At 30.7% G+C, this 23,759-nt stretch overlaps 1 long non-coding RNA gene across 1 annotated transcript; it reads left to right on the plus strand.

The window, feature by feature from the left end:
• Window positions 1–2,623: 2,623 nt before the first annotated feature.
• On the plus strand, window positions 2,624–20,521 carry LOC148613118 (uncharacterized). The gene is made up of 6 exons (XR_015924580.1): window positions 2,624–2,680; window positions 3,456–3,485; window positions 4,727–4,789; window positions 5,218–5,274; window positions 15,811–15,863; window positions 16,095–20,521. It is a non-coding gene; the product is annotated as an uncharacterized LOC148613118 (long non-coding RNA).
• The last annotated feature ends 3,238 nt before the right edge of the window (window positions 20,522–23,759 follow it).

Genomic DNA, 23,759 nt, shown 5'->3' on the forward strand with positions numbered 1-23,759 from the left:
AACAATAATAACTATGTATTGAACAGGATATAAAGGTTCTCTTGACAGTAAAACATGTAACGCACTAGTGAAAGTGTTAAATAATATAACTAAGCCCGAAGTGTTATTTTCCTATATGTCTCATTTAAATGGTTAATATCTCAACCACAAGTACGAACATCAATCATTATGATTATACAACGCAATAATATTGTCTTTGAAAACATAATGTAGATTATCATTGTATTTGTCTAATAGATAAGAGATCATTTTTGTTTTGCTATGGAGTAATGTCAACTCCAAAGAAAAAAACCCTTCTTAATAATTATTATGACAAAGTACACGTAAACCCGACAATGATGCAATCGTCACTGGGCAAAAAGTTTAGGAAAATATGTGTCTTAAAAATTTAGGATGCGACCAATTGTTAATATGTTACTGATTTTTCACTTTCCATTTTTCAAAGAGACACCTTCGGTCACACATTCATGTATTTGAATAACTTGTTAGACATAATGAAAATTGAATCAAACCAGGACTGAAAAAACAATGAGAAAATAAAAAAATTAAAATAAAATGCCAATTTTAAAGAAATAACCCATTATAATACATATATATCTGGGTTGTCATGACTTGTATCCTCGATCTTGTTCTATTTGAGTTGAAAGAGTACAAACACATTAAAGGCTATGTACATTCTCAACAAAAGAAACGAAGTTATTAAGGTCTTTCTGGAACAAAATCTGTAATTATGTTTATCACTTTCCATCTTAACGTTGATGTCTTGACGGTTGATTGATCCCTAAAAGATCAAATAGTACAGAAATAATGTATCAGGGTACATAGTCATTACGTTTGTTTTTATGTTTATTCTAAAAAAAAACTTTAATGAATGGAAAAAGTGTGACAGTTCCACAAACAGCACAGGGTTAAGGCAGGGAGTGGAAGAGGACTGTCGGGCATGCGTCGAAATAGCAATGCAAAATTTATTTGATTAAATCACGGAGTAAGCAAAGTGTGTAATATTAGTAGCATTTTGAACAAAGACTAACAAGTACTTCAGACTTGAATTAAAAGACATTTATCGTTAAATAATGTTATAATTTTTCATATGTAGCAGTGATACCAAAGTCTAAAGAGAAGGGGCGATAAAGGGTCTTATTGGCCCAAAATACAACTGAAAATTAATCATAAAGTGTTGAATAATTTCATTGTGAATTTTGCAGACTTGAATCCATCAGAAATTTATTAATATTAATTAGATTTAATAGCCTTTTAAAGTTTAGCTGAAGTAGAAATTTCACATTTGAAATGGAATACATTATGTATATGTTTCAGTTGCAATTATTTAACGGCATGGAAGTCATTTGCCTCGTCTGAAACATCTGAAAAATCATCATAATTGGAATAATTTGAAAAATGTTATATATGTCTTGTAGATCTACCGTGTGTATAGCTTTTGTATTAGGTTAACATTAACCTTCTGTTAAGTAGTTTTTCATGTTTCTTTGTTGACAAGAACAGATGTAGGTTTCTTATAATTAACTAAAATACAAATTTTGTTTTTTATTTAATAATACGTGCATTAGAACGTGAAATTTTTACCTAAGATGTCGGGGCCTTTCAGAGCTTGGGTCTCACTAACCACTTCTAACATTTCCATTACTTTACATATTAAAAAAGTAATTTTCAAAGTCTCACTGTGAATTCCCAGGACAAATGACATCTTAAAGATGCATACCGTTGCGAAGCTGGGAAAATAAGGCTTCCAAAATCATTATGCTAATGGTACGATGATTGTAGAAATTCTTCACAAAATTTACTTGAATAAATAATACTGAAAATCCACATTTTTATCTGTTCTGCAAACTGACAGCATGCAGGCAAATTACTCACACATGTAAACAATATTCATACGCTTTTGTAGTTAATTACATATATGATTTTAAAGTACACATTCTCAGCTTTATTTTGACTTAAGTTTGATTTAAGTTCATGCATTAGATGCCCCCCCTTTCAATTTTTTCCCACTACGCGTCTCAAGCAATACGTTTTCTTAAAGGTGAAAAATAACGACTTATTTTTGTTTTATACAATGTAGTTTATTATGTTACTCAATAAAGGGAAAACCATATTCGTCATCTATTTTCTAATCCTGTCCAACCCGATGTGTAGTGAAATTTCTATTCTTTTTTTAAAGGTGAATTCATATTCAGATACCTAAGCTTATGTCTGATATTTTATACCACAATTCATGACATATTTTCATAGGAGCTGAACAATCCGGATGAGAACTTTAGTTCAATTTAGGAACTAAATATTGTTTAAATAAATAAAATATATATATATGTTTTCCATGTCTGGTCTTTGTCCCTGGATTACATTCTTTTGATTACCGCTATAACCTTGGTTCCCTTGATTACTCTTTAAATATCACTAATGGTTGTGAATGTATATAATGTATACCAAATATATCTTGGCTAATTAATGTCTAATAAATCATGAAGAATCCAAGAAAGTGTATATTACGTATATGCCCTTTAAACATAACTTTTAAATTCAAATTGAATATTACATTATTACAAAGAACCGTAACAGTATCTATGTAAATAATTGTGGTATAAAGGGTATTCATATTTAAAATTGTGTTTTAGTTAAAATGATTTGGATAATTTTCGTTGTAATAACATAGTTGCATTCGGTAAGCAATTTAATCTTAACTAAATGAGCATCTTTCATACCAATAAAACATTGGATTTAGTACCAACTTTTCAACATATCCGAGTGTAGTATTACAGATGTGACAAAATTCTGTTTCTGAAATATTGTCTTGTAATATTAAAGTCTAGTCTGGATTTATTTTCAGGGTATTACTTCAAGGGTAAATTCACCTAATGTGATTCAATTATGTACTGCCGCATCATCTCAACTATGTTTCATTTTTGTACAAAAAAGACAGTCTAAACATATCCTCAATATTTTTTACTTATAAGCTCTTCAACTGTTATATGATCGAAACAAAAGTTTCTAAAGTAAAAATACCATCAGGGAAATTATACAACAATCTCCGAACTTGTACGAAAATCTTTGAAAAAGTAATCAAGGGAACCAAAATTCTATCGGGAATAAAAAGAATGTAATCCATGGAAAACAGACACACCCCAAAGAACATAGAATAACCAAAATAATACATGCAATGTAAAAAAAAGTATATGAGCAACTCTAAAACCTGGGAGCATAAGTTCAAAGTTTGAAAAAAGTAATTGAAGTTAAAAACATTTCAAACAAGGTTTCCAGTCCATTCAAATTAAAACACATAAAATAAAACAATATGCAAAGTGAATATTTTGGAAATTTGATATTTTGTTTAACATTACCAGAGTTCAGACACCACTGAACGTTCTATAGTCTTCAATTTCATTTTTGATGTTTTCAATTATAAACTTTACAAAGATCGAGTATCACTTTTATCTTAGGTTTGATATTCTGTACAAGTTGGTAAAGATGTAAGTATTAATTTAAGATTAAGGAATGCAAAGAGCTTAAACGATAAACTACATCAAATTATCAATTACCTTTGTGATGGTACCTATATTACCTCAAGATGCACTACCTTTATTCTGCCTATTGCTATTGTTATAAATTTATAGCCACTTATTAAGGAGGCTTCGTCAGGGAAGCATCACAAGAAAAAAATATGCAATAAAAGTTACAAAAGATTTTATTATCATAACGGACAGGGTTTTTATAGGGTGTATAGGACAAGCTCTTCATTTTTGGAAAACAACGTTGAGAAGGTTAGTTACTTTTTATTTTGTCAACTGTTGTTTTTTTGTTGACAAAAGTTTACAAAAAATTGGTATTTTAATATGCATATATTTTTTTAAAAACAATAATGCTGTGCAGAGTTTTTATCATTGAAATATTGCATAACAAAAATTAAAATTCAATCGTATGATATTCTGAATTGATGTGCCGGTAATACATCGGTGCTAATTATACTGACTACTCGGACTCTAACGCGATTTTATTTTCAGATTTTATATAAGAGAAACATTGAAACTTGTAGCCATATTACATTTTGGTAGCTCACCAAGAATGGCAACGGTTATGACTCTATACGGTTGTTCCCTACTCACAAAAAATCCTCGATTTAGCTAGGCGATTCAAATGGGCAAAGCCAGCAGCTCAATGTATTCATAGCGATATTGGAGAAAAAAAAACGTTTTGGTAGTTTAATCCGCTATTACTTTGTCCATTGTAACAAGAAATGGAAACATGAGTGTAACCAAATATTGCAACATTGATGTAGCAATTTTATACATAAACCTCTTTTTCTGGTACATGCTTATTCACAAATTATTCACAAAGTTCCTTGGTGAAGGTTGCCTTGTCTTGTGTTGATGTCATGAAAAATACCTTTTGTACAATCTAGTGTGCAGATGAGATATATAAGCTTCTATGCTTCAAATGATGCTCTCTTTCCTAATCAAGTCTTGCACAATTGCTACATTGAATATAAATTCCTTTTTATTGGAAAAATCACACTAACAAAATAATGACCTTTGAATATAGACATTACATTTGACAAGGCATGATACATACAGAGAACATCTCATTGTTTTAACATTAATATTTAGGACGTTTTGTTAATATAAAATGTTCACTGAATGACAATCTAAAAAAAAAAAACATTTAACAATTAAATTCATTCTCTGATATTAACGCAATATCTTTACTTTTATAGATTTAGTATAAGTCAAAGAAAAGACAATATATATTATTTTCGTCTTCACGTCTGACAAGCAAGGTAAGGCACTTATCCTTTATTAGTATGTATAGTATGATATGATTTTACACTTATCGCTTGAAAACTTTCGTCGTTTCTTTATAAACGATGCGTCATACACAATATTTGGGAAACCAAACAAGGTATTACCAATATCGAATTTAGCTGTGTTTACAGAGTAACAAATTGTGCGACAAAAAAGGACTAATTATATCCCCACGCTAATGAGTGGGGCTATATTCTAATCACCTTGTTCGTCCGTTAATTTTTAATGTACTTCGTTTTCTATATAGCTTAAAACACCTAATATTTTCAGTTAACAATGATTTATAGGACGTTCAATTAAACTAAATGTCTGAGATTGCTTTCGCTGAATTGCCGTTTAGAGCATTTAACCATTACCAGTAAATACATTCTCTGATATTGACGCAATACCTTTACTTTTATAGATTCAGTCGAAGAGAAGACAATATATACTATTTTCATCTTCACGTCTGACAAGTAAGGTAAGGCACTTTTCTCCTTTTTAAGCATGTATAGTATAATATAATATTATTTTTATTCCCTGAAAACTTTGCTTGTTGCTTGTTTCTCAATAAAATATGTGTAATACACACATTTTGGAAACCAAGCAACGCATTGCCAATATGGAATCTAGCGTGCTTACAGAATAACAAAAAAGGACTAACTATATCGCACTTATAAGAGTGGTGCTATATTCCAATCACATTGTCTGACTGTCCGTCCATTAAACTTTTTTCGTTTAAGATTTCTCTGTTTCTCCCAGAGTGAATGCTTAGATGTTCTATAAATTGCATTCTCATGATGACTTGTACCGTGTCTCCCCTTTTCAGTTTCGTTGCCCATCTTTTTCCTCTTAACCATCTACTTTGTAGTATTTGACGGTGCTGCATAATGGAAATTTTCGTAACAGATATCTTAGCTTCTAATGAATGGAATGCTTAGATATTTGGAATATTGCTTCTGCATGACGAATTATACTGGGTCTCTCTATCCAAGCTTTAACTAAAAATTATTGATTTATCTGTGGCTTTAAGTTTATAACTTGATAACCGTAATCGATAAAAAGTGATATTGTGAGCGTTCCCACTGAGATTCTTTAATTGCCATTGAAAAGCAAAAAAGAAAAAAAAAATGCGTAATTTCCGTTCTAAAACATAACTAAACAGTAACTTCCGATTGATGAAATAATTTCTCAAGATAAGGCCTACTAAAATCTCTATTAAGGTAGAAGACCTGGGGTAAAGGATATAATCCGGATTGAAAGAATTTTAGTCACTAGAGCGTTTGAATAACTCCTAATATGCAAGCTTCAAAGTGATACTGATGTTAAAGGGAAATAACTACAAGAAAGTGTTCAACTTCTAGAACAAAGATGCCAGCCACAGTAACTCTACCCTTTTGAAGTTTTGATTACATGTTTCAAATGCGTACATTGAGGAATATAGTTTATAAAGTGGGAAAACGTTTGAAATAATACCTTTAACGGCAAACCAAGATTCCTTTAGATATGATAATAAAATTGAAAGAAATATGAAGTGATTTCTTTCATGAGACAGTACAGCTAACCAATAGCATTACCAGTTTTATAACTCATTAATCTTTTAGAGTTTAAAAAGATATACATTTTCTTTAATTCCTTATAAAGAGTAATCAAGGAAACCAAGGTTATAGTGGTATTCAAAAGAATGTAATCTAGGGACAAAGACCAGACATGGAAAACGGACATACACAGCAAAGAACATATAGTAACTAAAATCATACATACAAAGTAACAAAAGCAAATGAGCAACTCGGACTCCATTAAAAACTGGGAGCATGGACCAGGTGCACCAGTAGGGTAAGCTTCCTCTGCTTTTCTAGAAACACAAAAAGTCAAGTCCGGGGTAGACGAAAGAGGAAAGGAAAACTATGACACGTTGAACAGATCAGTTTTCATGGCGCAGATGGATACACCGTAACGATTCACGGTATATGACTGTTGGAAAATATAAGACTTGAAGCTTTCTGTTTTCAATTGTTGCCTCTATTCAGCATATGACTCTATCTACCATGTAAGTTTGTCCCTTCATGCAGAAATACAAATATTTATGTGACATTAATTTGCAACTGTAGTTGACTCAAGCTGCGCCTGGTAATGCCCTTTCATCAATATAAGTCATCATAATTTGATACGTTGTAACCTTATTGAATATTAAAATGATTTTAGCCATAATGATTAATTATCAAAAAAAAAAAAATTAATGTATTACCTTACATTAAAACATCAATAAAAACTACAAGGTGAACTTTTCTGAAATTGTTTTTTTTATTTTTATTTTTTTCTAAATTTTCGAACAGTCATACACAATCATCATTACATAAAACACATAAATTATATTGTTCACAAATATCAAAACATGATTTAGTATACAAAGAATACAAAAAACCATACAAAACAAATGAGGAAAAGTCCTGTTTTCTAATTTGAAATACATCAATAAATCAATCATTTCACTTACATAAATTGTGAGTCCTAGACATTAAATATATTTTGGAATTTACTCCACTGATTATTGAACTTAGTAATATATTTATTTTTTACTGCTAACATTTTGCTATATTATACATATCTTGCTACTATAGATAAATTATTTTTAAAACACCTTGTATCGTACCTTGTATCGGAAATAAATTTCTTGATATTAAAAAATATAATGTTTTGAGGGTCATTTTTAGAAAGTTTTGAAACATCACCAAAATAAAACTCAGTTTTGTTATTGAAATACTTATACCACGTGAAAGAAACCAGTATTCAACATTATGTAAAAAATCTTGACCTATGCTACAATTCCATAGCAAATGGTCTATTGTTTCATTTTCTTTGTGACAAAATGTACAATAAGGATCATCAACAATTTTCATTTTAAACAGAAGCTAATTTGTAGGAGGAATATAATGGTTTATTGTATTCTGAATCCACGGGAGTTTAATATTCTTAGTGACTACAAATGGAAGCATAAAAATACAATTCCATTTTAAATTATGTTCACTTAGTAGTTCACTCCATTTTTGTTGTCCATTAGGACAGATTTCTGTTTTCACTAATATATTGTACATATCTTTTAACCCTTTGTTACTTCTAATAAGGTTTTGAAATACAGAAGGGATAAATGGTCTACATTGAATAGTGGTACCCTTTATGAAATATTTTGCTGCTGATGTTACAGCTAATCCCAAACTCTTGTATTTCATAACATCAATATTTATTCCATACCTTTAGTGTAACTGTTCTAAAGTAAAAAAATGAACCATCAGAATAATACATTATAATTAGAACAGTAAGTTCACATATATCATACCCATAGTTTAAAGATTTCACTATAGTGTTGAAGATCTTTCCAAAAAATAATTGAAAAAATCTGCTGAAAATCCTCTGATCCAGGTGTTTTATTGTTTTTCATTTTTTTTTCAATACAACATCTGCTTCATGGATGGTAATTTTACCCTATAGATTGTTTTTTCATCACCAGTTAAAATGCTATATTGTGTTTGATATAATTTTTTTTAAAAATCATTCAAATTACAACCAGTATAAGAATCTTTACATTGATATAAGTTTTCATAAAATAACTTCGCTTCTTTGAATATTTCAAACTGATCTGTTATAACCTGACCATCATCTTTTTCTACTTTTGGAATAATTTTACTTTCAAAAGTTTTGGGATTCCAGTCCACAAAAATATCCTGAAGGCTTTTCACCTTCTTCCACCCATTGTACTCTTGACCTAATTAGTTTCCCTTTCATCTTTTCTTTACGTAGATTTTCAAGTTCATGCTTCTTACTATAGAATGTTCATCTATTCCTACTTCTAACTCTATAATTTTATTTTTCAAGTCATGCTCTTTTTCTCAGATTCCCTTTTGTAAAAACTAAATAGAATATGGTTTTGCCATGAATATCCATCCGTAAAGTTTCAAGAAATAGCTGTATATTTATCCTAAAGTGAATATCCTCATTATTCATAGTATCAATATTGTCAAAGTTGTAAACAAGAGCAGCATACTGTTTTTTAATATCTGAAATTTTGCTTTTTACATTTTTCATATATTCTGAATCATACAGTAAAGAAGTATTGAAGTTCCATAACCCCTTGCCACAAAAAAATGAATGGAACTCTGAATATAAAACAATCTTGGTCAGACCTATAGATAGGTTCAACATAACAGTTTTTCAAATATATTAATGTATGCTCTTACAGAAGAAAGAAGTCTAGTCTAGCCTGTTTGTAAGGTGTTCTTTTTCGCAAAACGTACCTTGGTAGACTCGGAAAAAGTTCCATAAAGGGATCAAATAGACCTCTTTCTTCTATTAACTCGAGAACCCTATTTCTAGCATTAGGATTGTTAATATGTAAATAATTATAATAATCTAAATAAGGGTTGAGAACAAGATTAAAATAACCACAAATAACAAAATGTTCTTTACCAAAGTCATCTATTACAGAAAAAACAATCATATAAAAATCAGAGGAGTCTGTATTTGGCCCATATATACATACCAGAGTCATTTTTTGTTTTTGAACTACAATATCTAGGATTAAATAGTTTCCACTTGCATCTCTCTTTTCTTTTAAAACACTAAATTCAAAATTATTTTAAAAAAAATTGCTACTCCTCTGGAATTTGAATTCAGTGAAGAAAAGTAGCATTCATAGCCCCACATAGATCGAACATTACTCTCGATATCAGATGAAAAGTGTGCGTCTTGAAGACAAAAATATTACAGTGTTTAGATTTCAACATGTTAAAACCGTATTTTCTCTTTGCAGTGTCTCTCAATCCCTGACAATTAACAGACATAATTAAAAAAAAACCCATATTAGATATTTCATTCCAACAAAAACATGCAATATGATTAATTTTGTAATGAAATGAAAGAAGCATGCATTGATACAAATAATTCATATAAGTGTTATAAAGTCCAAGCCAGTACACGTACGCAACATATGTACATATATACAACATTTTTTTTCACTCATATACATTTGTACAAAAAAATGGGGGACAAGACTTTAAAACTATTTTGAAGGGATTCAATATGGCAGTGATACATGTATATCATTTCCTTACATATATGATTTAAATTTTCAGTTTTCGCGAAATTTTCAGATATTACTGTTGAATTCCTATATACATACTTTTTTCGTAAAATAAGTATAAATATTTTTATATAAAAAGTAGATATAAGTATTTGTCAATAATAATTCAACATGATCGAGTAATCACAATATTTTAGTCACTAGTACTTTCATGCCTTGTGGCAATCTTCAGGTGAACAATATGACTACGTTGTGAACGGTGACGTTACAATAGTTATATAAAGCGGAATGAATTACTGTCCATTCAACGATGGTTTAAACTTTTCGATAAAACGTTTTTCTTTTAATTTTCGAAGACCCTCATCGGAGGATTTCATTTTATAAAAAGGGAAATATTTTAAAAAACCTGCCGGCCAATGTAAATTTCGCTGCAATTTCCACATTGTATGCAGTAGATCAGGTTTTCTGTCTTGCATTTTGACACTGCAAATTGTTCTTTGTCACCATCAGGATCCAATCTTGCTTTTGTTAATAGTCTTTTTAAATTTTTCGGCTGTCTTTTACTTTGAATTAAAGTATTTTCATTGATATGTCTTTTCAATGAGGCACTTCTCGCTATTATCGGCAGATTCGATTTAGCTATATGGAAAATATTTATATTGAGCGGGTTGTGAGTTATGACCAATGGAATTACAGAATGATCAGATTCTTCCCGGCTATTAGTTGTACGAAGAATTTGTACTTTCGCTCGTTGAATACCGTGAGTTACTAATGATTCGGGATATTTCTGATTTCTTAAAAATATTGTTAACTATTCTAAACGCTGATCCCGTGTTTCGGAATCTGTACCTACTGCACAGATCTTGCGTGCTAAACAATACGGGATATTTCTTTTGGTATGTGTTGGATGACAGGATCTAAAATCAAGGTATTGGTGGGTGTCCGTACTTTTATAGAAAATGTCAGTAGTAATTGTTCCATTATTATTGATAACTAAAATATCAAAAAACGACAAATTTGTAAGGCTGATTTCACGGGTAAATTTAATCGAGCTATGGAGGTGATTCAGAATATCCGTGAATTTATTCAACATGTCTTCTGAATAGTTCCAAATAATAAAACAATCATCAAGAAAGCGTTTCCATGAATTTTCAATATAATTTGCAAACGTTTGACTCAATTCGTCTTCAATTTTCTGATAAAGTTTTTGCTTAAGGTATCCCATCACAAGTGTTGCATACGTGGGTGCAAACTTGGTTCCCATAGCAGTTCCATGAATTTGTTTATAATTTTTTTCCATCAAAGAAAAATGAATTGTTTTCTTATATTAATTTTACTGCATCCAATATAAAATCAACAGAAAAACGATCTGGCATAACATTTCTATGTTTTTCAACCCAGTATTGGACGGCTGTAATTCCGAGATCGTGTGTGGAATGTTTGTGTATAAGCTAGTCATATATCAAATGTATAAAACAGATAGGGAAAAAATTACAATGTCAAAAAATGCTTAAATGTGTAAATTGAGAACTTAATGTACATACATACGTTTATGTTATCTCCTTTGACGTAATCTCAATTGAATGTCATCAAACAGTCCAAACTTCAATTGAAGCCCATCTTCTGTTCTACCATAAATCCCACAACTATAGTACCAAACGGATTAAAACCATTCAGTTTCATCAAGTTTTTTTCATAAGTTCCTAATTCTTCCTTGTGACATCATCAACAAATCTGACATTGTTTGTTAAGTTCTTCCTTTCCCTCATCACACTTCTTTTGGCATCACTATTAGAAACATTTACTATAACAGGTTTTGTTCCTGGTTTTTCTGATGGAATACGGTGTATTGCCACAACATCTATGTCCTGAAGCTCCACATTTAAATCCATCTTGACGGTTTCTATAAAGTCAGCTCTCAAATTCTGTTTTCGCTTCCTAGGAAAATTCATCACTTTGATGTTGGTTTTTTTCTGGAATATTGTTCAATTAAATTGCTGGTAATAATAGCATCTCTCACAATCTTAGCATTCTCATGCAATTCGTGTTCGGTCTTATTGCTGGAATTTTTCAGTTGTTCAAGAGTAATCAAGGGAACCAAGGTTATAGCGGTAATCAAAAGAATGTAATCCAGGGACAACGACCAGACATGGAAAACAGACATACACAACAAAAAACATAAAGTAACTAAAACCATACATACAAAGTAACAAAAGCAAATGAGCACTAAAAACTGGAAGCATGGACCTGGTGCACCGGTAGGGTAAGCGTCCTCTGCTTTTCTCGAAACACCCACCGAGTTGCTCATGAAAAGTCAAGTCTGGGATAGACAAACGAGGAAAGGAAAACTATGACCCGTTGAATAAATCAGTTTTCATGATGCAGATTGATACATCATAACGATCCACGAGTTCATGATGACGACCATAAAACTTCTGTAGTGATGAATTCAATCTTGTAGCAACATAACTCTGTTCCAGAAGCCTATTTGTTAGAGTTCTAGCGCGATACAAAAAGTCTGCGTAGTTTCGGCAAGGTCTGGCATAACGTATGAGTTGTGATATGAACATTTCATACGTAGGTGCTGAAGGGATGTTGCCACAGACGAAAGGAAAGTTGACAATTCTGAATGAAAAGTCATCACGTTTGTCGTAAAGTTTAGTCAATAGTTTTCCTTTATCATCGATTTCTAAGTGTAGGTCAAGATATAAGGCTGACTTCACAGTGTCTATAGTATCCTTTATCTCAAGTTCTTTGGGGTAGATGCGATGTATCAAATCCCCGAAACTAGAATTATTTAAAGATAATACATCATCTATTTAGCGGATCTAGCCAAACGATATTATTTCTTTCTGATCAGATCAGCTATAAAGTCAGCTTCATATGAGTGAAGGAAAAGGTCAGCAAAAAAAGGAGCACAATGTGTTTCCATTGGAATGCCGACCGTTGGTTGAAAAACATGTCCACCACACTGGACAACATCTTCCTCTGTATATTTGGATGATGATTTGGAATTATTTCCTACAAAGTATGAGGAATCTCTACCAAGAACTATATATTTGTATCTAAACGTACCATCTATTTTGGAAAAACAACGATGTATAATGTTTTTAATCGTGATTTTAACTGAGTATGGGGAATAGCAGTATAAACTGTTGAAAAATCATAGGTTTTAATGCTATTATATTCAGATAATAGTCTTGAACTGATTGTCTCCAAAAGATCTTTCGAATTTTTCAGGATCCACATTGAATTAATACCACTACGGGAATAACAAATATTGTGGTAGGCCTGTAGAGCCTCTTTGACATTTGTGAGTATAGAAGTTAAAAGTTTTGAAAGAGGTTTGGAGGAACATTTTGCAGATCCAGCTATGAAACGTTGTTTGTATGGATTCTTGTAGAGTTTAGGAATCCAGTACATAGACGGTAAATCACAATCATCATCCTTGGTAGAGATACCAAAAGAGGATAGCACAGATTTTTGGTTTTCCACAATCTCTTCTTTGGAGAGTGTGGTAGCAGTGTAGGTCTAATCACTGCTATTATTTTCTACGTCTACCTCTGATAATAAACATTTTGTCTCTTCTCATCATTCTCTACAGCGAAAGCATGTATTTGCTCTTGCATTTCAGTCTTCAACTGAGTTGTTGGAGAAGTTTCCTCACAATGGCTGTCACCATTATCTCCATATCATTGGTCTTAAATAGATCTTTTGTAGTTCAATCAAGGTCTTCTCTCTTTGTTAAACTCTGAAGATTACACTTAATTTTGTCAATATCCTTTTGTAGGTTAATCATTCCTGTTAAGTACCTACTTTGATCTGATTCATTTGACAATTCAAAATGGTTTCTCGTCTGCGATTTTACCTGAGATTTATTACTACCACTAACACCACTGTTAGAGTCTTTCTTTGCTGCAAGCAATGTCTGAACAGTTTGAAGTTGTATTCTTGAAGTGCTTTATATGAAATTTGTACCATATGAGAGAGAATTTGATGTAGATTATGGATATATGGAAGTTTGAGAAATTCATTGATCTATAAACGAATTATGACTTTGCAAATCTTCAGTTGAAGTTTTTAGTGATCAGTTTTCTAGCTGACAAATAGAGAGATGCTTGGAGGTAATTCTTCACCAAGTGGAACTCTTCTGAAAATGTGTTTATTGATTTGCTTATGAATAGTTCATATAATATCAGTTTTGTACGAAAATTGAATTTTTTTGCACAATAGAGGTTTTTAAATAAGCCAATAGCTGAAAATGATCTCTTTTTGTTATTTTGTTATTTCAAACGCCTAGCATCTCTTCTACAAAATGGAAAGAATAAAATTCGATATTTAATCTGATATATTAATCCTTTTAAAGTGTATTTGACTTAATATTCTGTTATTTATTTAAATTTATTGTCAAATGACCCTAAACTACCAGATAGGGTTCAGTTTGGCCAATGATTCAGATTTTCAAAACATACCAATATTTTAGTCTTCATTGTTAAAAATCTTCACGGTGAATTTTCTAAAAAAAATTGACAAATGATGCGCGACAGTTTGTGTAATATTATATTCAAATTTAAAGAAAATTGAATTATGGGAAAATTTTGGGGGTACCCCAGGTGTACTACCTTAAGTGGAAGTTGATTGACCTGTTAAAGTTATTACCCTCGAAAGGATAAAATATACGATTTGTTTTGCAGATGCAAGCCAATGATTTTAAAAGCATAATATATAAACAGAAAATTTCAGTTGACGAAGAGGCCTTCAACAGTCTTCATAGTGCGAAGTTGTAAAACGACTCCTTATTTGAGTAATAGCCCTTGTCAAGTGAAGAATCACATTGTTGCACGCTATAGCTAAAACCATAAAATCAATATTGATAGAAGTAAGTTTTCAACTGGTAAGTTGTGAAAAAAATAAACTCATATTAGGAATCTTCCATAGCAAAATAATAACAACCATTTTGGCAGTTTTGGCTTATATTGTAAGAATCGTAGTCGATAGGTTTAATGTTTTAATTGCGAGAATATTTTTCTTTATTCCTGACATCAGGTTAGCAATTCTTGGTCTTATGTTTGATAAGAAGGAGTTGCTTTTATTTTCCCAACCCTGCATACAAAGTATGGTAGTATATAGGTACCAGCTTGTCAGACTGTTAAAGGTCTTTGATAAAATTTAAGGAAGAATGGGTAGCTTATCAAGATAGGATTTAAAGAATATAACTACAGTTATAGAATTGATGGGATTTACATGTTTCAACTTCGTAAGTTCAACTTCTCAAAATTCGCTCTAAGAATTTTATAAAATTTCTAGAATGTTTGGATACATCTGAAGATGAGCATAAGAGAATATAATTACCGTTGGAAGACTCCAAAGGGAGATTATTCAATTGAAACTTAAGAGTTATAACTGTCTGAAGTCTCTATATATAGACAATCAAACTTAGGGGTTTTATACGATAAAAACCTCGTACGCGCAACTCCTCCTAAATGACTCGGGGGATTTTGATGAAATTCTATAGGAATGTTGGGTGTCATATGTAAATGTACATGAAGGAATATCACAATTGTCGAAGGACTCCAAAAGGAGATTAAATCACTTAAATACATCACATTTTGAAACCCTCGCGAACACATGTACAACTCCACATGTAGAAAACAAAGCGAACTTCTGATTAAGTATCTCAAAAGGGAAATACTTAATTAGAAATTCGTTTGCTGTTTTACTCAATTTTCGAGCCGGAAGGGGGCATTTCTTTTTGCTGGCAGCGTTTCTTGTTTAGTATTAGGTACCGCCTAACACAATAGTACAGGTTAGCTTGATTAGCTTGAAAGAAATATAGAATGATTAATTTTTATGACGATGTTTGATAATATGTAATAGTATGAAAGTAAATCGATTGGCATGACATTAAATTTGCTTTATAAGATTAAAATTCTATTACAGAATAATAAAACTGAAGTCGTGACAAAGTGCAAAGCCAAAAATATACCAGAGTGGTAAGTACTATTAATTTTAATTCAAAATGCAATGAGTTAAATCCAAACTAATAAATAATATTACCACACAGTTCACAATTTTCTAATAGAGAGAGATTGTCAACGCAAATACAACTCTTCCATGATTGAGCTTTCAACGATAATTACAAAATAATACAATTAGAAAATTAAACAATCACCGTGTTACATTTATGGTAAAAGCTGTTGAAAGGTTTCTATATTTTTTTGTAGGAATAAATGGTTCGTCAAAGCTTACAAGGATTAGCGATTGCACTATGTGGTTGTCCTTAGTCAAATCAATATTAGTTATATCATACTTAGCCATATATTATATTATATTATATTATATTATATTATATTATATCTAATATACATCATATAGAATTATATCATATAAGCAATGTATCAACGAAACATATTTCATTATATAAATGTTTAAGTTTTTATATATCTATACCTGTGGTATGAAATTATTTCCCATTATTTCAGCAACCCTTATCATGACTTATGCATACCGCATTACTAACTTATACTTTGGTTATTGGTATATTAGTTTTTGTAGTTAAAAACATAAGTTCAGCTTGACAGTTTATGTTATTACTTTGTACTGAAAAAAATTATCTTTACTAGTTAATTGTTGATAATTAAATTTTGGATTTCTTTGAGGAGAAGGAAATCATGATAGGAATACTACTATTTCTGTAAATCAGTAGTAAATAAATTGTTTTTCTCCTTACACCCCAAAACAAAAAAAAAAAAAAAAAAAAAAAAAACAAAGCTGGAAGGTTATGAGCTTTATACATAAACCTTATTTGACTTTGACTGGTGATTGATTTTATGAAAACGTGGGCACTACTGTCGGTAAAATCGAGTATTTTTTGTACGAAGCAGTTTCGTCGATGTATTAAAGTTGCTGAAAGATTATTGCAATATAGTGTTGAATACAAAAGATTTGTTTTACCTCTAGAGTTTTTTTCAGGTAAGCTATTATTTTTATGTATTTGTTTGTTTTCTTACTGTGGCGTTCATTTACAATCATAGTAAAATGCAATCGTATAACTAATTTTGCTTACGCATAAACTGAAGAAGATTTTGGCTTGGGTTTAAACTAAATGTTATGATTTCATCGATGTGGCATGTTGTATGATTCAATTCAAATTACCTATACTATTTGATTTGTACATTTCTACATAATGATATCTAATAAAATGCGTGTGCCATTATATGGATATTTAGTTCAGGTCAACGATCGCTACGGTTTTTTTCCGGCTATTTTGTTCCATGTAGAGGGATAATGGAAAATCCCCAAGGCGTATGTATGATAAAAAATAGATAGTCACTCTTTGTTTTCTAATGTTAAAATTCATTTTTTACAATTTACAATTTACAGATACATGAAATGACATTAAAGATCAGAGACAACACATACAGAAGAAACACATATACAGGGATGGATATGAAGTGATATGGCTCAACATGTTATTCCAGAGATATGTAATGCTTAATAACGGAAGTATTATTTTTAAATATTAAAAAAAAAACAACAACAAAAAAAAAAAACAAAAAACAAACACAAAACAATATACATTTACATAAATACTCCATTAAACAACCTGATTGTTCTTGTTCTTGTTTTTTATTCTGCATGTGCAAGTCTTGTATTGCTTTTTTAAAGTCACAATTTTCGCTAAGTTAAGGAATTGTCAACACCAAATCAAATTCGTAGTAGCTTTTATATAACATATTCAACCATGCACCTGTTTGACCAAAGCGCAGTACTCTTCACCACAAATTGTAAGACAAATATAAGGTACCCTTCACCAGGAGCTTGCCTACCAATGGCGTATTTTTCTTTCCGTCACCATGGGAATCATCAAATATAGAGTGTTAATCACACTGCATATAATACAACGTTTTACCAAATGGGCTTTAATACAAATATGCTATATCTTTTAGCTTGAGCTTGTGTCAGTTATAGTGCTTCATTCACTCTGAGCGTGTTGAATAAGCCGCCGTCGTCGTTAACAATTTTTCAAAAGATCTTTTGAATGTAATCAAAAGTCGTCACCTCTGACACTACCTGATCAATTGAAACCAAACATAGTAGGAAGTTCGTTAGGGTATTCTGCTGAGAACTGAAATGGGATTTTTGATCCGTCGAAAAAAATGGCTGCCGTGACTAAAACTTGAAAACATGGGTCTGGTAGAAACTGTCCGCATATCTTACCAAAATCGTAAGGTTTAGCAAAATTTTGACGAGGTAAAAGTATTAAACGTGATGACATCTATCTCTTATAAAATATTCTTGCAGATCTGTTGAGCTAAGTTGGAGTTTTTTACCTTCTCGGCGTTTTTCTTGCTAATGTTATTACTTAAAAAAATGTTCTCCTCAGAAACAATTGGACATAATTCATTGCAAATCAATAAGATTATTCCTAAGGATTTTTACCCCCCCCCAAAAAAAACCAAAAAAAAAAAAAAAACGAGATGGTCCCTATTACAAAACAATAGAATGTTGCTTATCAAGCTAAGTGAGCGATTCAGGTTCTTTAGAACATCTAGTTTTTTTTTAATTCATTATCGAAGTCTTTATTTTTCAGGCTTTCTTACTTTCCTTAGTTGGTGATATTTGAAACATCATTTTCTCAGCAGTATTTAGTTATTGGTGGAATGTGGATTGCAATGTTGGTGGCCCTTTGCTAACCATAATATCCTATGTATTCTGTGAAGACAAAAGGAACGTTTTGGTAATAAATAAATGAATAGACATTGATGGCTTAAAGTGCTAAAAATAAAATCTTGTTATATTGCTTGTTTACATCACAATATCCAGGATGTCGGCGTTATTACAACAGTTACTTCCAATTAATTTTCGGAAGACATGGACTGCATTCGTGGTATATCAAGCTGTTCTGTTTATCATCAATCGATTCGTTAAAAGCGCGATTCTAGCGTGATTTTTTGTTATTTCCCGCGATGTTTTTCTCGTGACGTAAAAATGTTTTGTATTGATATAACAATTGGAATAGCTGTTTCTCATTAATATGGTACTGTTAGTCAGACTTTATTGAAAATCATGAAAGGATGGAAGTTAAGTCTTTTTTTTCGGAAATTTAATGTATAATAGAAACATTTCTAAAATGATATGATCACAATTCTTTTTAGTCCAGAAAAAAGTATTGTTATGTGCCGTATTCTTATTACCTGTCTCTGGTATCCGAACACTTGTGTGGCTATTGACATGACATACTTAATAACTTTTTAGCAAGTGATAGATCCTGTATGATACAATAATGTAGGTTCAAGGCTATCTAATAGGGGTTAAACAGTTATAAATATCATATTACTATAGTTAATATTAATGAATACTATTAACATCAATATTAGACTTGTGGTTTATGAGAGAGTAAGAACTTGTTTATTAAACTATGTTGTGTATAAAATACGCATCATTGGTCTATTTAATTTGTCTGACAGAAAAATTAATATAGTGTTTGTCTGACCTGATGGTTGTTTTATTTGGTGATGTTTTTTATAACATGATACTGATCATACACTTATTGTGTAATTAATGAATAACGTTTATATTTGTTCCAGTAATCTAAACGAGGTAAGACTTATTGCATGGGAACATCATGTGCTTAAAATTATTTCAGACATTGATAGATTAGTTCAGGTGAAATAAACGGTAGACATATAATCAGGAGCTTTGTAAATTTCTCCTTATTTTAATAAAATGGTAACTATAACAATAGATTTTGTGATAATGTGCAGTTGTAGTATATGGTAATTAATTTATATGCTAAGGATTTGGTGTATTTGGCCCGACCTTTCTATTGTTCATTTTCTTATGTATTTCATTTTAGTAATTTCTATTTACAAATGTTGTTCTAAAGACAATGATATTTTAATAATGATGTCTTATTCTTAACTCTTTAAATGTTAATCTCCTTCTATATTGTTATTACTAGAACAAAATATTTGTTATGAGCCATAATTACTTTTGACCTGTACCAAGAAGGATGAGTTAAAATTATATAACTCATCTAAAATGATAATATATTGTATAAAACAAGTATTTCGTTACCAAGAAACAAACCTATATCTATGATATACATATATGTGTTTCCCAAGTGCAATGCCATGTTATACTCTAATTTTTGAGACCCTAATAAATATATATGACATTTGTTTGTTATACACTGGATATGTATTGTCGGATGTGTTTTGGTCACGGCGCGTCTTGGAAGAAAAACATTCGCGCCGTATTTTTCTGTTTCTATCGACTATTTTGTATACATTTGTGAACAATCAGAGGAATTGTTTGTCTTTCTATTTTCATAAGAAAGCAGTGACCGTTGATATACATAATGATATATAGATATTGATGTGTCGTATGTAAGAGTGTAATCCATTCCTTGTGTGTATATGTTAACGGATAGGTACTTCCGTAAATATGCACAATTTTCATACTACTACATGTTTCATGATATATTAATTACCCTTGTGTCAATAGATATCAAGTAATATGTTCTTTATATTCTTTCCTACAACTTGTACTATTGCTGTGGTATTACCGAACAGTTCTGTCTTAGTAATATTCAATTCACTTTCAGGTAACTATGGTAAGAACTACGTTATAGTTATTTTAAAGTTTGTATACGTGGTGACATATCTGTAATTAAATTTATTCGCTTATAGTTTTCTGTTGAACATATTACCATTAAGATATAGCTTATTGTATTCTATGTTCGTCAAATTAATTAAGAGTAATTCGAGATGAATTACATAATATTTTCTTTAGATTTTTAGAGTTTTACTTCTTATTTCAGGGAAAAAAACTAATAAAAACAATTTAGATTACTTTCAGATAGCTATAGAAGGTAAGCTTTCATTTTCTTTCATTCACTGTATGATGTAATTCAATTCTGAGTGCAGAGCCGTATGTTTGAGACTTAGTTTTTCTTAATCACTGTAGTGTTGTACAATAAGAAAATGCAAAATAATTCGTAGGGTGGCCATATACTTATGCAAAGCGCTAAACAACCTGTAGTTTGATGCCCCTATTGTTTTGCCTCAAATAATTGACCTTATTTGACTACACGTCTTCATCAGTTGATCGCAAAGTTGCGTCTGTAAATTTTTCAACCGTTCCTATAACGGCTGAACATCTTTACATTCGTGCAGTTTAACTTCTATCATAGTCATTACACATACTCCATATTATTTAATCACATATTTGGTTATTGTTATCTATACAATGTGAGTTTACATGTGTTCCAAAGTACCCTGTGTTGGTCAGACTGTATGGCATATGGAATAAATGTTTTGCAATTAAAAGTCTGTTCGATATATTTTAATCGAATAGACTTTATTATTCACCAGTTTTTATTTCATAAAAATAAGCGCTAAACAACCTGCAGTTTGATGCCCCTGTTGTTTTGCCTCAAATAATTGACCTTATTTGACTACACGTCTTCATCAGTTGATCGCAAAGTTGCGTCTGTAAATTTTTCAACCGTTCCTATAACGGCTGAACATCTTTACATTCGTGCAGTTTAACTTCTATCATAGTCATTACACATACTCCATATTATTTAATCACATATTTGGTTATTGTTATCTATACAATGTGAGTTTACATGTGTTCCAAAGTACCCTGTGTTGGTCAGACTGTATGGCATATGGAATAAATGTTTTGCAATTAAAAGTCTGTTCGATATATTTTAATCGAATAGACTTTATTATTCACCAGTTTTTATTTCATAAAAATATGGTTTTAGCAATGTGATTATTTGTTCTCATGGACACTGGATATAAAAAAACCTCACCCGTTGTTTTATATAATTAATGATAATACAGTTTAGATTGACTAAATTATCATTATAAACATCGTATAAGGCATATTGTTTTCATGAGTACTTTGTCCATACAGATTTATTTACCCCTTTAAATGGTGTTATAAAAACACACTTTTCTAATTATTCATAGATGCACTATATAAAATATTCTTGTGATATTTATTGTTGTACTTCTTATTTCAGAACAAAACTAAAAAAAAATAAATTTAGATTACTTTCAGATAATCTGTAGAAGGTAAGTTCTAGTTTGTTTATATTTATTTATTTTGCACTGTAATATTTTTGAGTGAAATAGCAAAAACAATACGTTAGACATGTTTTATATTATATTGATCTAAGTTAAGTGTTCTTACATTGTTTTTGTATTCAGTGTAGCGTTGTGAAATAGGAAAAATAGAAAATAAAATAAAGTGTTGAATTGCCTATTACTTATACTTAATAACCGCGTATTGATGTATTATCCCATTTTTTTACCATATTAACCTACACTGCATTGTCAAAGCGATTGTCATGTTACATCTGTAAATATTTCAACCGTTTCTAAAACGGCAGAAATCTTTACATTCGTGTATCCAAACTCCAAATATGTTCATATCAAATACGTCATACAAAACTTATTTCATCTATTACCTTTATTATCTATACAATGCGTGTTTTTATGTGTTCAAAACTGTCTTGTGTAGTATTGAGATTGGACGGCATGGCATATTGAATACATGTCTTGCAATTGAAAGTCTGTTCGATATATTTTAATCGAATAGACTTGATTATTCAGGAGTTGTTATTATATGTAAATATTGTTCCCCTACATGATTTTTTGTTCCTACGGACAAAAGCTATAAAAACCCTCTATTTGTTGTGTAATAATTAAAGAAAGCCAACAGCATGGTTTGCCCTGAGTATGAATCTGAAACTAAAATAGTAAAATGAGTGATAAGCTTAAGTGTAATTTATCCTTAAATATTTATTTACTCTGTTGAATATTGAAATAACCATATACTATCTTGATATATTCAAAGGTGCATAACTAATTACATTTACAAGGTATTTATTATTTTTTCTTACTTTAGGAGAAAATACTAATAGATAAAATCTAGATTACTTTCAGATAATCTTTCGAAGGTAAGCTCTTAATGACTCATATTTATTGATTATGTACTGCTATAATTTTGAAAACATTTGCATAACAATAAGTAAGACATTTCTTATGCCATAACCGTATTAATTGTGTCTTAAAACCAAGTCTTCAATTCACTTTTGAGTTGTGAAAAGGGACAATTCAAAGGCTTAACGCAAAGCACTTTTTTGTTACCTGAGTATTGAAGGACCATTAATTGACATTGATTTTGCGTCACTGCGAATGACAGGTTACATCTGTAAATTGTTCAACCGTTTCCATAACGGATGAACATTTTTACATACGTGTTGCCCAGCTCTTATCATGGACATCACAAATATTCCATATTACGTTGATTACCTATATTGCAATTATTACTTATACAATAAGTATTTACATGTGTTTCAAACTGCCCTGTGTTTTAAGATCAGACTGCATGCCATATGGAAAACATGTTTTACAAATAAAATTCTGTCTGATATATTTTAATTAGAATTAATTATTCACAAGTTGTTATTCCATAAAAAAATGGCTATAGCAATATGACTATTTGTTCCTATGTACCCTTTATCTGTTGTTTTTTTTAATAATAAATGGTAAAACAGCACTGTTTGCCCAAAGTATGATTCTAAAACCAACATTGTACAAAGATACACAGAACTATGAGTTTTATATGCACTTCATCCTTATATATGTATTTACTTTGTTGAAAGTTGATATAAACGCGTACTATTTAATTTTTCAAAGATGTGGTACATTCTTAAGATATTTGTTGCTTTACTTCGTATTTCAGAGGAAAATTAATAATTAACATTTAATTACTTTCAGATAGTTTGTACAAGGTAAAGTCTTACTCGTATCATGTACTGTTATACTGCTTAATAAAGTCAGTGTGAAAAAGTTGATATTATTAAACAA

This window comes from Perna viridis, chromosome 7 (genome assembly GCF_037379345.1).
Source record: "Perna viridis isolate PV_CMFRI_1.1 ecotype Kerala chromosome 7, ASM3737934v1, whole genome shotgun sequence".
In the NCBI taxonomy this organism is placed as follows: Eukaryota; Metazoa; Mollusca; class Bivalvia; order Mytilida; family Mytilidae; genus Perna; species Perna viridis.